Source organism: Typopeltis vanoorti, chromosome 22 (genome assembly GCF_054136105.1).
Source record: "Typopeltis vanoorti isolate ZY-2024b chromosome 22, IOZ_Tvanoo_1.0, whole genome shotgun sequence".
In the NCBI taxonomy this organism is placed as follows: Eukaryota; Metazoa; Arthropoda; class Arachnida; order Uropygi; family Thelyphonidae; genus Typopeltis; species Typopeltis vanoorti.
This window is the reverse complement of record NC_143570.1, coordinates 38,768,205-38,782,042: the sequence shown is the minus strand read 5'-3', so window position 1 is coordinate 38,782,042 and position 13,838 is coordinate 38,768,205. Positions and strand designations below refer to the sequence as shown.

General features: G+C 34.0%; 1 protein-coding gene across 7 annotated transcripts in view; it reads left to right on the top strand.

Moving 5' to 3' along the window:
• LOC150094337 (neuropeptide CCHamide-1 receptor-like) overlaps positions 1–13,838 on the top strand; it is a 262,883-nt gene that overhangs the window by 154,416 nt on the left and 94,629 nt on the right. For 5 of the 7 annotated variants that reach the window (XM_090412377.1, XM_090412373.1, XM_090412375.1 and 2 more), the window contains one exon: positions 12,486–12,631. The exons of the other annotated variants lie outside the window; for them this stretch is intronic. The gene's annotated coding sequence lies outside the window, so the exon portion shown is untranslated. The remainder of the gene's footprint in view (positions 1–12,485; positions 12,632–13,838) is intronic. 7 annotated transcript variants of the gene reach the window in all.

Below are 13,838 nucleotides of genomic sequence, written 5' to 3'. Positions count from 1 at the left end.
ATGGATGTTTGTCTTTAGGTGGGATATGAAATTCATCGCCTGGTATGAGACCATCGCTCTGCTTACTGGAGGCCTGAAGTGGCTTGAAAGTCTCATATTGTGTGTGTGTGAATGAAATGTTTGTTGTATTTCTTTATTAAAATATTCTTATTGATATCTTCTGATTGCTGAGACTCCGTTAGCCTAGTTTAGAATGACAGTACTCTTTATTTGGGGAGACCTTGGTTCAAATCCTGTGTAGGAAGATAACCAATATATTAAGTACTTTTCACTTGAACGCACGTTTGTCAGGTAATGGGAGTATTTTTCATCCCACAAAACAAACATGCGGAAATAACATACTCAGTTAACTTTCATAATACACACACACACACACACACACACACACACACACACACACACACACACACACACACACACACAGCTTTAGTTGCTTTAGCTCGGCAAGAATTTCAAACACCTTCCTGATCGAATAATTTAGGTTGCTGTACTAAAGGGAGCGCAACATGTCGATTTCGATATCCTGCGTGGTCGTTGTTATGCATATTTTCAAGGGCGCAGCAAAATAACAATTTTCACATTTAGCTGATTGCTAGAAAGGACAGAATGAATTCGATGTGCTGTTTTCAGAATAATCGAAAACAGAGGATGGAAGTGATCCTTTTAAATAGTTCTGAATAATCTTCGAAAATGTTGATTTCTATTTTTTTATTACACGATGAGTGGGATTCGGAGAGAAAGATAATTAATTTTCTCTCCAAAATTCCCCTGATTATTGCTGCTAAGTATGATAGAAGAATTGTATTCTGGTGAAATCTTTCCAGGTCACATGCATTCGTTTTAAATTTGGCATTCTAAGTTGAAGAGAACGAGCTACTGTAATAATCTTACAGGCAGAAACATCCTAGCAGTTAATTAACTTACACATACAAAATTCCTCTCTTTAATTAGTTTTATGGTAAAAGTACCTTTTTTGGTTTGTCTACCTGATATTTACACTTAGTACTTTCCGGTACTAAAAATCAAACTTGCTTGAGTATTTTTACTGCAGCCTAATTGCAAAACTATTTACAAACATTTACCAATAGAAAACTTAAACCACAAATCCTTCTGATAGCATTACACAATTTCAAAGACAGCATTGGATCTAAGACTACAAAGAGAGAGAATAAGCCTTATTGTACAAAAGATTGTGTTTGTCGCATGTAGTTATTAAGATTTCAATTATGATATGTTTGTTTATTCAACTCAACGGCTTTAGGTTCATTGCTTTAGCTAGTTAATGTGTTCGCCCGATTTATCGTGCATTAGGACTTATTAGATGCATAGCATTAACTTTGTACTGCTGCAAACACTTCAAAACATACGCACATCAGAATCAATAAATGACACAGCTATATAATTCATTCAAGCTAATATATAAAGTGGTTTGTATAATGATTAATTTCGAAAATAGTTCACATATGGTTTTATGGAGTGCTTGAATTAAATATAACTAACTTGATACGGCCTAAAGAAATTTAAAAAAAAAAAAGGAATTAAGGGTAGTTGAGAAATCATTTATTTAGGTAAATCCAACAGCATTCCAACCGATCAGAAGACCTCGCGCCATTGACATAGGCCTCGAAGCCTTAATTGTACGACCAAAAAGTCCCAGAGAAGTTAGTCGATGAGCTACTATAAAGGCTTTTTAGTGATGAAACAGCCAATCTCATTCGAATTAAAAGGTTTATAGTCCCTCAAAAAAAAAAGACATCGTCCAAAGTTTAAAGTCTTCTTTGTAATTATAAACTACATTACATGTTTCTTGCTATTGACGACAGATGGCAGCACAACTTAAATAGCGGAGAAATATTTTTAGTACTAAAAAAAAAAAATTCACGTTATGCGAAATGAGAAAATTACTGCAAATATTATTGTACCACTTTAAACTTCCTTTTACAAAAACTTGAGTTGGAAATTTTTATTTACTAGAATAAAGGAAGTTAATGCATTTGATCCAACAAAAGCCCTTGTGAAATGAATAAAATCATTAGGCTGAATGGAATTATCTTCTCGACGGTATATAAAAAAAAACGGATTTATTTAAGAAAGGTGCAGTATTTTATTAGATAAAAAGCATTTGAAATTGTAAAGTGACAATTAAATACAACGTATCTATTAAAGAAATAGAGTTAAAGCGTTTTTGTTAAAAAATGAATTAAACCATGAATATATTTAAAAAAAGCAAAACTGAAGTTGTGTACTAAATACCCGATTTCTATTAAAGAATCGTCTTACGTACTGTTGGATATCTAAACAGATTTTTGTTTTCAAGTTTACGACTATCATCTGTGATCGGGCATGTAATTATCGTTTGATTCAAGTTGAGAATATTCGTTACTGAGAGATCTTCCCTACATAATTACTGAAATATGAGAAAATGGAATAAATGGGAAGAAAAGAACACGAACTTACAGAATTGTTTTTGCAACGGAGATAATAGTTCGAGTTGATATGTGATTGTAATAATTGACATGCAAATATCCAGTCATGGAAAGTGTCATTCTGTAACTATTGTAAATTTCCATTTTAAATTCTTTATTTTATTAGAAATACTCTATTGAAAAGTTATTTTTTAACAAGCGAATCAGATGTGCTAACATGCTTTCGCAAAAAAAAAAAAAAAAACGTAATTATCAAGTACACGGAGATAGCATTTTAATGAGGATCGTGTGCTAGTCAAGTGTTGCATACGTAAAAACCAAATTGATGAAAGCAAAGAGTGCTTCGAGATATAACTAGCAAATAATATCTCTAGTGGACTCCATGTTTGCATTCACAATATCTCCTTTGGTCTTCGGACACGGAGGCACTGAATAGGGTTTTATAAAATATAAAACTGGAATAAGTCTATGAGAAATTCTAAATAAAAACAAGCGTGGAAATGAGCTGAATCATGAAAGATGCATTTCCTGTTAGATCTTGATAAATTAGTCTTTTTTTTTCTTCTCGTTATTTTGGGAAGGGTTAAAATGGAATAATCAAAACGCTTGCTACTCTCTTTCTCGCTCGCGCATGATAGAGAATGTTAGAATCTTTATCGCAGTAACAAAGAAACACATTTGACTCGTGAAAAAGTGCAAACAAACGGTAAAATTGCAAAACTGTACATGGCTGTGATCTCTTTTCAGGATTGTAAAAAAAGAAAGCTTGCTAGATTTTAGATTACAGACGCATTTTAGATTAATTGTTAGAAAAAAAGCTTAATAAGTTAAATCCCATCATATCGCTTTGTACTTCAGTGATATCATTTATCGAGTGAAGTGTCAGGAGAGTTTTGATTTCCCATTGATGCACTCGTAATAAAAAAGCAAACACTACACCACCACCGCAAGGAAACGACAAATAAATGTTGACCGTCCCAATATAGTGTGTTCAAAATTAAGTACAAAAAAAATTAAACATCTCCCAGTCTTCGTTTTGATTTGTTTATTCAACTGAAGAACTTAACATCTAGTATTAGTTTTGTGCTATAAAAAGACACGTGATTTCTTGTAATCCCCTTCTTTCATCAGTCCAAAGATGTATGTGCAAGAATATGTTGAGTTCTCTACAATATTACCTCCTGTTTTCTCCTTTTTCTCTCCTTACCAACAATAAATTAGAAATGACGATAGATATAATTGTCATGGTTTAATTCAAAATTCCATAACTGAATAACATCCCCCCCCCCTTTTATTTAATTCCAAATTAACCCTGAAATAGTTTAAGCTTTAAGCTCAATAAGAAAGGTCACTGAAGTGAATTAGCACTAAAGTGACCTATTTCTTTGAATATATATACAGGATGTCCCAAAATTCACGCAAGAAGTAATTTTGATAGAAAACACGGGTTTTTAATTAAAAATTGTAATTTCTTATTGATTCATAAAGTATACAGTATAGGGTTATGCATAGAATAGCATATCAGGTAAATGGCCTCCACGGCTTTGCTGGCACATACGCACTCTTTTGTCGAAATTTTCCATGACCGTTTTGCATAAATGTGGCTGAATTTCGTTGATACAGCGCTCAATTTCCTCCTTCAAGGCGAGGGTGGTCGTGGGCTTGTTGGCATAAACCTTAGAATTCAAAAAATCCCAAAGAAAAAAGTCCAACGGCGTTAAGTCACATGATCTGGGCGGCCAATTCTGATCACCAAAACGTGAAATTACACGACCAGGAAATGACTCATGCAGTAATTGAATTGTTTCTCGGGCTGTATGGCATGTGGCACCGTCTTTTTGAAACCACATGTCTCCACATCCATATCTTGCAATTTAGGCACAAAAAACTGGATTATCATGTCGCGATAGCGAGCACCATTAACTGTTATTGCCTTACCAGCCGCATTTTCGAAGAAGAATGGACCGATGATGCCTCCAGCCCAAAATCCGCACCAAACAGTGAGACGTTGTGGATGCATTTGTTTCTCAACAATCACTCGTGGATTTTCTGAACCTCAAATGTGACAATTTTATCGATTAACGAAGCCATCAAGATGAAAATGAGCCTCATCGCTGAAGATGATTTTGTTCGAAAAATAAGCATCCACTTGTTGTTGTTCCATAATCCATTCAACGAACTCTCTTCGCTGTGTGTCATTTTTAATAACCCTGAACTGTCAGCTGTCACGCTGTCTTTTTTTTCTCGTTGGCAACGCTTTACCACACAAATGGCGCTAAATTTAAATGTTTCGTTAATTTTGGAACACCTGTAAAACGAATTCCGTATTTAAAATGAACTAAGTCCACTTTTGCCAAACACTTATGTTTGTAAGTTAAAAACTTTGTATTTAATTTACACCGTTCTAAGATGGAAGAAACAGAAGATTTTTCCCTTCCAACCACAGAAATGCCGACACCTTAAGTATTCCACAGTATCTCTAAACAACCAAGACAAACTCAAACTCATCGTTCTTCTAATAATGTGCCATTTGCACAAATCATGTTACATTAAATTGCCATACTGAAAATTATACAGGCATTTATTATCATTATTATTACTGTCCTGGGAGTATTAATGATTGTACTCGTAGATAATGAATTTTATGATCCATCCAAACACGGAAGAACTCGTAATTTAGTAAACACATGAATGAAAATGTAAACGATAAGCATCGCTAACAATCTCAGGAAGCCTAATGGCCTTTTAATGAAATAAGCATATTTGTACCACGATGTGATAGAAATGTGCTGCATCGTTAACAATTGGTCTAAACAATTATGCTCATTCATTCCGTTGACATCAACAGCAATCTTCTATATAACAGTATTTCAGTAGACCTATATCATTCGGTGAATCTCCTCTACTTCAGATAGTTGGTCACTAGAACTCTCCTCCCCTAAGTTAACTACTGAGTGCAGATAAGTGTTAATTCAGAGTTAAGGAATATTCGTTTTCTGTATCTTCATTATCCGAAGACACAATTCGACAGCTGGAAATATTAAATCCAACGCAAATCAAATGAATGGCTGCATTTTAATGATGACTGCATTTGCTGTCGATGACATATTGCTATGCCTCCAGTGAATACAACCTCCAAAGATCAATTTCTAATTAAATAATGCTGAAACATTCATCCAGTGTTATGTCCTTTCGAAGAATTTTTCCTACATCATCTTAAATCTTAATTAAGAATCATGGTATGGAATAGCTCAGCACTTACTTGTTCGTACTTAATTAAGATTTAATCAAATACGTGTGTTACAATCAATACAACCATGAAAAGGAAACGTACAAAAGAAAATGATTTTCTAGAGGAGCCTGAAACGGTTTAGTTTTAATTATTTTAGAATGAGCAGCACATAAAGTCACTCATTTCAAATGTTATCCGAACATTTAAATGTATGATTAATTTTTCCTTCATAAATCTGGAAATTTAAAAGTCCAAAAGAATGGATAATTAAACTTTCAAGGAGAAACTAAGGAGGTTTTAAGACGCGTTTCTTAGCACGTTTGTATGTTATACAGGACGAAAAATTAAAGTTTCTGGAAGGACCTTGCTACGTACTATGAAATATCATAGTACTACGTACTTTGCTACATACTATGAAAGACTAACAGTGTGAGACATTTATTCATTCATCCTTCTTTGAAAAGGCCTTATCATAAAGCTCATGGAAGATCAACTAATACTGTGAGGTCAGCGCATTACATGGTCTTAGATAGATTTGTCGGAATGGATAATGTTAATTCATTTTTCAAAGAAATTTGCAGTTCTCGTCTAGGACAGATATTCAGTAGCATATTTCACTTTTACATATTTCGATAGTAAAATTTTTCTAGGATTATATTTCGTGATGACTGAAGACAGTGTCACAGAAAATTTGACATTTTTAGGAGCTCCGGTAGCTCATTCAGCATCGAGGATAACCTTCGGTTGAAAAGATCTGGGTTCGAATCCCGTGAAGAATCACTGTAAGCGCTTTAAAAACCTAAATATGAATTAACCTCTCTCGTACGGAGGTTGCAGTGTTTTTTTTTTTTTTTCATTCTGCAAAATTGGCAAACTTGTCAAAAACACCCACAATTCGCACACAAAATATATTCATCCATAGTTGCTTAGGTCATAATTTGAAAACAACTCAAATTTTTGATATGTCCAAAATGTTTGATAAACATTACACATATCAATCGATTTTAAATATACACAAGTCAAGTCAAATTTTGGTTCTTTATTTACATTTTAGATCAACCATCCCTTCACTGTTGCTGATGTTCAATGGATGAATTTTATTTTCATCTGTTGTTGGTTGCAAAATATAAGATAAAAAAGTTATGATTCTGTCTTGGCTGACTTTGGGTGTCGGACTGTTATGCTTCCGTATATGCAAAGCACAGAAGTAATGAGTGTCATTGACAAGACGATTTAATCTTTCCATCCATCCTAATTGAAATTTACAGACAATATTAAGTTCATATGGAGTGATTGTGGCGGCCTCTATTAAGCCAGAACTCAAGTCATATAACTCATAGCAATCAATTTATTCAAATAAATTCGTTGTTATGGGCTCGAAACGTTCAGACAACAAAACTTCACGTACCAATAATAATTTGTCACCCAGCTCAAAACCTGAAAATTGGTTTCATTCTAAGTATTACAAACTTCAGAACGTTTATTAGGTAGCATACAGGTTTATGACAGGGAGAACACGCACGGAAAAAAAAAAATTCAAAATTACTTTAATCCAAAATGCTATTGCGTTGGTTGTGTTGCATTCCTCCAAGCGGAAGTGCTGCAGTCGAATGTATTTCTCATCTCATTTACGGAAACTTCGACATACGCAGTAGGTTTTAGACTAACACGAGCTTAGAGATGTCATCTTCACCTGCGTTTACTTACGCGCGATCAAATAGCTGTGTTCAACTTTACGATCCCAACAGGCGAGGGGGAAAAAAACACTAAAAGAACTGTCTGTCAGTTTCTTTCTGTATGTCAAATTGAAGGGATTAGGAAACAAATCACCAAGTTGGGGGGGGGGAATAAAATAAAGGCGCTAGCGAAGCAATTCGAATACGAAGGGATCCCGTTCGCTTTCGTTTTTTTTTTTTTTTTTTTTTTTTTTGTGTGTGTGTGTGTGTGTGGGTTTACAACCAAAGATGAATTTTTAAACAGGCTGTGATGTTTTATCAGTGACTTTATTTACTCTGTTGCATAATACCAACTCCGACACAGTTCTGGCTAATGCATATCATAGGAAAGTTCGGTTTTTGAGATACTCCATAACTTCTATTAATTAGTTAAATTGAAAAGGTTTATATTCTCATATCAGAAAAAGAAAAGAAAAATAAGTAAGATTTATTTGAACAACGAAACAACTAATTTTTCTGTGAGGTATTACCTCAAAAAAATTCTGTAGGTTACGTTTTAATTTCTGTTCTCTTAATATTCTCATTTGGTGTTGACTTATTCATGAACTTTTTTTTCTTATTTTAAGTTGTTGATTCCTTAAATATCCGATTACTACACTTTTCATTTAAGTCTTCTTTTCGCTTAGCATTAAGGAAAATTAATCACGACGCAAAATTTGAAGCGAATTATTTCCTTGTACAAATTAAAAGAGAATGCCAAAAATGCAAAAAAAAAAAAAACGTTTAAATTTTGTTTTCGTTTGACATTACTTAGAATTATTTTTTTTTCAAATCTCATATTACTTATTAGGTCACTAATTCTGAAACCTTTTGGTTAATATTCTTTTAACGTCTTCAACGAACCGTTTGTTTTGTTGCATATAAATGGATATTGTCAAAGTTAAATCTAATTAAATTTAACATTTTTAACTTAAAGTTAAAAATGCTTAAAAGAAATCTTGTCCAAGCATGTTTGCAAAGCTTCTCCATTTACAGGCCACAGACTGTCGGTGTGAATCATTGTGCAAATGTTCGTGAATGCCTCGCATAAAAGATGAATTTCATCGTCCAATAGAAGACTATTACTGCTTATTGAAGGTCTGAAGTTACTTGAAAGATAGTATTTGATTTCCAGAATGACAAGTAAGATATAGCCCACCCGCAAGTGGCATCATTTGTACTAAGGTGTACAAAAAAGAGACAGGTCAGAAGATGGTTAATATGCGTACTTTAGAAAAATAGATGATGTGAACTCATTCTCAGATTAATTTTTATTTTTCAGTTATATTTAGCAAATTTTAATTCAAATTTCACAAGCGCAAATATCAACCAAATCTTCACTATTGTTAATGAAACCAAAGTTAGTTGCAAAAATTGAGAATAAAGATGCTGTCTCCTTCCATTTGACAAGTCTCCACATTAATTCCATTTTCGATTGTTTTTGTAAAGATACGAACATCAAAAGAGCACATTTGTTTTTTCATAGACTCGTTACATATATTTTATCAAACTGCTTCGCAACTTCAGGAAATGCGTGAAAATCGTTTATGAAAACAGCACTTCTAAAACATTTGGAGAGTGTTTCTGGAATTTTCTTTGAGAAAACATTTCTTTTTTAATCCGTTCAAATTAAATCTAGGTACATTACTACGAAATATACTTCCTGCTTTCTTCACTGTTTGTCTTTGTACTTAAAGTTACCGATCAATTTTTGATCAGCAGATCATACGGCTTTTTTTTGTGAAGTTGTTATAATTAAATTTAAAAAACCCTTAAGGAATTCGGTAATCAGTTTTGTGTAGTTCGCCTGTACGAATATTATCTTTAGAGAATTGGTGATATTTTTTTAATCACAGAAGGATCTGTTGAATGGGAACAATGCAGCTAAGATGTTGTGTGAAATCATACAAGTCTTTTAAGAATCTCGATGAATCTTCCACTAGCTGAATTCTTAAAAATATTAGAAAAGATTTAAACGAATTAAGATTCGTTACTTTTTGCGAACTAATGTTTATTGTATGGGAAATGCACCACAAATATAGAGAGAAAATCCTTTGAATAAAAAAAAAATCTATATTTTCATCAGTATACTCCCGTTTACCCTACCACGCAGAGTGCTATCGCTCTCCCGTCTGCCACTGGAGCATTAAAATCACCCGCTTACTATACAAAAATATCTCACATATGCTGTCTGTTTTCCCAGAAGTCTCTCAAAGTGGAAAGAACGCGTCTGATACATCGCCCGAGACATAAAAAATGCATTATAGAAAAAACTTAAAATCAAAGATTGCAGCAGAAAAATTTCGAGTTGAAAGCAGATATTGTTGGCAAACATTTCTGAAATTGGTTGCGAATTATTTTAACAGAACCTTAAGCAGTTTTAAAACTCGCGGATTCTAAATGTTTTAAGAAGCTTAGCCCTAATTGATGAATGCACGAGGACAAGAGAACTGAAGATATTCGGAGAAGATTCAACTAATTAAGTAAAGGAATTGCATCATAATCGTTGCGATGTTAGCTGCAACCTGTTATAGTGTCTCATCTGCTTGTGTTAGTTTTATTCAAAGATTACAACTGGATCGTGCCTGACTTAGAATATAATAGAATAATAAACAGCAAAGAAGAAAGGACGCGTATAAGAGGCTTTTTATAATTAAAACGAGGGATATACCAAATGATCTTTGATCCCCCCCCCCGTTATGAATGCTGCTAATTTAAATAGCTTTAGGAATGAATTAGCGAACAGCGATTGGTAGGTGACGGTAATTTTGTAGTTCACATGGATAATTATAAAATTTTAATAATGATACTACATTTATAATTACTTATTAGTGACAATGAATGTTTGTCATTAGAATATTGTTGAACGATATTTGGTTATTGGGAGTAAAAAGAAGAAAATAAGAGAGCATAAGGAAGAAATGTAGTGATTTGAAAATGAGTGCTTCCAACTTAACAACAACGCAGTGAAGGAAGAAATATTGAATTTCATTTATGGATGGTTGGGTCTTTTGTATTCAGCTATGGAGTTCTACTGGGTGTCTTACCTCCGAGTGCTCCGGCTTCAAACATGTTTTTTGTGGCCTTATATGTAAAAAAAGTTTAGCCAAACCGTAAAATCACTGACCGACTTTTTTTAAATCATTTAATGTCGAAGTACTCGTTCTACTGTAACTCCGGTTCCAATTCTAGATAATAATCTTTGTTTACAGTCTGAAAGTATGAACAAATTCACGGCTAATGATTGTATCCTCTTTCTGGGCGTTTTATGATAATGCACAAGCATCTAATAGACTCATCATGTCTCCACCATAACAGTTTGGGTCCAGTTATTGTGATGTCTCTACATAAGATATACAGTCTTTGCCAAGTAGTACATAATTAAAATACACCTCATTACTTCATTATTGAATCCTATGTAGCCTCTGATGTACACCTATAACATTTTTTACCTAAAACGATCGGATATTAAGATCAGTCATTGTCGCTATTTTGATTTCACTAAAAATGTTCCTGTATAAGTAGTAAGCAATTTTTGCTGAAGCACATTATGCGAGTGGAATATAAACCAGAAACGTGCTCAAGACTACAAATAACCAGTCGTTTGTTTAAAGTACTCTTCCCCAAATACTTTAGAAAAGATAGATCTCATAAGAATTATCATTATTTCTTGATAATGATAATATACATCATGTAGTACATCATGAGGTTTTACAAGACGCAGAACTATCGACCAGTATAATTTAAAAATCATTACTAGGCTTTGGAAATAGTTCTAATACACCGACAAATAAATGGCACATTTTCTCTTCGAGAACAGACGTTCTCTAAGTATTATTATGTCATTACGTTTCTAGAAAACAAGTTTTTTTTTCTTGCTTTAATCGTATAACTAAATGCCTAAGAATGTGCCTTTTAACCGTTATTTTTGTCTTAAAATGATTTACGCATTTTTTGCCTTTATTATTATTTGTCACCTCCAGGGAGTCCAAGGACTCATCGAGGGAGAGCATATACTTACAATCCACCAACTGACCGTTTATTATATAACGTGATTAAAAGATATTCATTAGCATAGGCACTGCGGAACTGCAGCACCCCCAATTTTTCTCGATATATAAATATATTTATTAATATTTCTTTGTAATATTTAATTTTATCATCAACAATTCTATACAATTCTCTTATTTTGTATAAAAAATAATAAAAAATCCATCTTGTAGCACTTAGGAGGGTGAAATACGCTAGCAGAACTGTGTTTACCACAGTGTCATATTGCTACGCGCGCAAGCATATGCACGTCATAGTGAGATGCGAGCTATTAGCGTAATGCTGCACTGTCCGTTGCGCAGTTCCACTGTTGTTTATATGCAGTTTGCGCCAGTAGTAGATTGTTCGAAGTGCTTATCGTGTTTACTCCGTCTCTTTAAATATTTGGACATTACAATTTAAAGGATTTAATTGTAAATGAATGGATTTTATTTTTCTTAAGTAATTTTGAATTATGCCAAACTGTATAATTTTATCGATAATAAACAATATTTTTTCATGTTTAATTTTTACCATAATTTTAATATTTTATCCAAACACGTATACACTATAAGTACAGTGTAAGTACATATACACTGTAAGTACAGTGTATATGTATATTTCGAAAGTTGAAGCCCCTCCACGATTTCAAGCCACGAGCCGCCACTGTTCATTAGTGTCAAAGTTTGGGACTTCATACTAGTTGATATCCAAAAGTTTGGGGAATTTGGATAGCGCTCCCGAACCGGTTGCAGTAGGGCCTTCCATCGCTATAAGTGTGTGTGGGAGGGAGGCGGGGGAACAGTATCCTTTTTTCTCCAAGAAGAAATCCCGGTTGAAAAAGTGTCGTTTTGATACACTCGATTTCTTGGCAGAAGCGTAGGTGGTGGTCAACATAGTCACACATTAGAACTTCCAGGGATGCATGGAATCATGGAAAATCCGCTGAGATCGCATGCATACCCAAGGGAACCACTTAGAAGGAGGCAGTGGAATCTAGAAGTTAGAAGTATTTTTTATGTTAAAATTCCTGGAACTTTTGGGAAGCACCTCGTACTCACTGATTTTCTTTTTCCGTTTCAGATATATCCTGATGACTCGTTAGTTGACAGTTGTATCCGTTTATTCAAATTCCACAAAAAGAATAAAAATTGGCGGTGTTTATTCGCCTTTAGCTACGACTACAAAACGACAATTTTTCTGCAGCTTTGAGAAAATAAAAGAAAAAGGTACAGTATAAAAGACGTTCTGACCATTTTAATCACACAGAGTGCAGCTGCACATCGCGTCGGCTGATATTTGAATTAACATGAATGTGTTTTTGTGTCTAATTTTCTTTAATACATGCGGTTATAAAGAAAATTCGTTTTTTAAGGAGTATAACTTGATCGTGTAAGTCTAGCTGCCCTTCCCCTCTTAGTCGACATCAAATTCAACTATATAAAAACACGACTATTATATATATACTATGCTTACTGTCAAAACGAAAAAGCTGTCTACTTACGAGAGGGTAGGAGCTGAAGAGGCTTTTTTAACCGCTAGTTGCGGAATGTTTTTTTTTTTTTTTTGGCAAAGTCGGCTGCTACTTTAAAATCAATTTGAAAACTTTTAAAGCGAATTGCGATTATTTTCCCTGAAAATGGATCCTTTTGAAAACAAGTTAGAGATTACTTCTGTAGGGTTTTTTAATCATCACTTATATAGTACGCCAAAGTAAGAAACTCGGTATGAATTTTAATATAAGAATATGGCTAACCTCTTTGTCCAAATAATAAGTGAAATCTTCTTACGTTATATGAATTTACTTTTCTCGCATCACTTAATGACAAACAGGAAGTGGCGTTTTTGAAGGTTATTACTTCGCGACAACTTTATTAAAATGACATTCAGCAAACGAGACCACTGCTGCCCTCTATGTGGAGGACACTTCTGTCGAATTTGTGACAAAGTGAAGAGTTAAACTGACAATTCCTCTGTTTTGAAGTAGTTCAAGGACAGATAGTTAAATTGCTCTTTAAATTATTGACTCACAAGCACGCAGTAAAACACGAAAAGGTTGTGGAGGGATGAAATAGGAATATGCTGCCGCTCATAACATGTTGGCAGCTTCATAGTTTCTTTTTCATGTTTTTTTTTGATAAAATTGCACGTCATTTGGTTTGAATTGAATAGCTTTTTATTTGAAAATATTCTTTCAAGCATTTACTAATCACTCTGAAATTATACGGATCGGTTGTTCTTAATATGATGAAGGTAGTCTCACACGACAGGAATTCGTTTATTGCAGAATGTGGTCAACAGTTGGCCATCCATTCGGCCAACTGGTCGATAAAGCATGTGATAGTAGTACTTTGCCTACCATCACCTGAAAGACCGAGGAAGCATGGGCATAGTCAGGTAATGTGTACGCCGCAATCCGATTGATGCATGTCAAGA